The 2,035-nt window shown below is 33.1% G+C and overlaps 1 long non-coding RNA gene across 1 annotated transcript; it reads left to right on the top strand.

Moving 5' to 3' along the window:
• The first annotated feature begins 297 nt into the window (after positions 1-297).
• LOC135001671 (uncharacterized) lies at positions 298-1,207 on the top strand. Its single transcript, XR_010203048.1, has 3 exons — positions 298-468; positions 681-785; positions 1,043-1,207. It is a non-coding gene; the product is annotated as an uncharacterized LOC135001671 (long non-coding RNA).
• Positions 1,208-2,035: the final 828 nt, after the last annotated feature.

Here is a 2,035-nt window from a genome sequence, read left to right as displayed (position 1 = left end):
ATTATTATTATTATTATTATTATTATCATAATTATTATTATTATTATTATTATTATATTTATACATATTGCATTTTTTATTTTATTTATTTATTTATTTATTTTATTTTACAAATATGACTCTGAAGGCTGTTTAAATATGTGGTAATAGCGACATGTTAATATTTCAAACCTATTGGACAGTTGCAAAGCGCAGTATGAAAACATAGAACATATAGTTTTAATAATGTGGCTGTCTGAATGTTATTTAAATATGTGGTAATAGCGACATCTAGTGGTTCATTTTGGGAATGCGCCAACACAATATTTCAACTAATTCGTTTGATAGATATTAACCGTCTCTCATTTTCATTATTGGTTCAGAGACAGACAATGCAGAACATCAACAACAAAAACACTTTCATGGTTAGAAACAGATCTTCTTCTTCTGATGATGATGATGCTTTGCCAAGTTATCAAACCTCTCAAAGTAAGCTATGTCTATAAAGGACATTGACGCGTTTTTATTTATATTTCAAGTTTAAATAGTATGAAATTATAGTCAAGGTCTACAATTTGTTCATTTTTAAAAGTTTAAATAGTATGAACGTACAACAGTCTGGATACATTGATAAGTAATTATTAAATAGTAATTATTAAATAATTATTATTTTCTCATTTTTATTTCCCCCGATTTGACAGTAATCACAAATACAGAGAATTTCGATTTGTCTGTTGATAGTCCCTTTGGCTTAGACTTCAGCGCTATACCGGATTTTAATAATATTTTGGAATTGGCGCCAGATTGTGAGTAACATGATATCTTTATTTATTTTTTATTTTATTTTATTTTTTAATTTTTTATTTTATTTTTTATTTATTTATTTATTTTTCCACTGCTAAAGAATTAAAAATAAACCTTGTACAGTTGTGCTGATTTGTTGTCAACTGTACACACTTTATATTCTCAGTAATGAATCGCTTTTTCATGTTATTCTAATTTTATACCGTATGTAATATTTTTTTTTTTTTTTTTTTTCTTTTCATTTTTTCACCGGCTAAAGATGCCACAAAAATGGATGATGCGACGGCTGATGGTATTCTACGGGATATATTGAACAAACCTGATTATTGTCACAACACCTCTATACAGAACAGCAATGTTGTTGATGAGCAACCGTTTTTCCCACACGCGACAGGGGGTCGTGCTAAAACATTCGAATATAAAGCAGGTGTGTAATCAAACACTGTTATATGGTATATTGTTATGCGGTTATTTAAATACTGATTTACAGGCAGATGCGTTTATATTTATTTTATAATATATGTATTACAGATGATGCTGTAGCAATGCGCTATGCGCCGACAATACCAACATGCAGTGATACAGTAGCGCAAATACACCGTCTTAGTACAAGCGGGAAAATATCAAAACGCACAACCGCCGCTGAAACGGAAAGCCATCAATTCGCAGCAGCAGGTGTGTAATCAAACACTGTTATATGGTATATTGTTATGCTGTGATTTAAATACTGATTTACATGCAGAGTCGTTTATATTTATTTTATAATATATGTATTACAGATGACGCTGTAGCAAGACGCTATGCGCCGATACCAACAGTCAGTGATACATGCGCGCAGATACACAGGCCTAGTACAAGCGGGAAAATATCAAAACGCACAACAGCCGCTGAAGCGGAGAACCACCAATTCGTAACGCCTGCAATTGTACATAAGGGCGTTGCTAGGTCATCAGTTATGGCTGTGCATAACGGCTGTATCGTCCCGAACAAACGAAAGCCAGCTCGACCAAGAACGAATGAGAGAAGTCATAATTCAACATTTACAGATCTGAAAAGAAAATTGTCATATTCCGAAAATGATAAGCCGCAACGGAGAAGGATCGCGTTACAAACTGTATCATGCGTAAGTAATGATGTTGCTGTAACATCAAAACACACAGCGTTTAACACTGCAGACCGGGATGTCGCTGGTAATACAAAGACTGTAAAGGTTAAGAGGGCATCGCGTCTCTCAAGAAGTAATGTTAAGCAA

The sequence above is a fragment of the Pseudophryne corroboree genome, unplaced genomic scaffold (assembly GCF_028390025.1).
Source record: "Pseudophryne corroboree isolate aPseCor3 unplaced genomic scaffold, aPseCor3.hap2 scaffold_1664, whole genome shotgun sequence".
Taxonomy (NCBI): domain Eukaryota; kingdom Metazoa; phylum Chordata; class Amphibia; order Anura; family Myobatrachidae; genus Pseudophryne; species Pseudophryne corroboree.
Note: the sequence above shows the minus strand (reverse complement) of the source record. Positions and strands in the feature narration are given on the sequence as shown.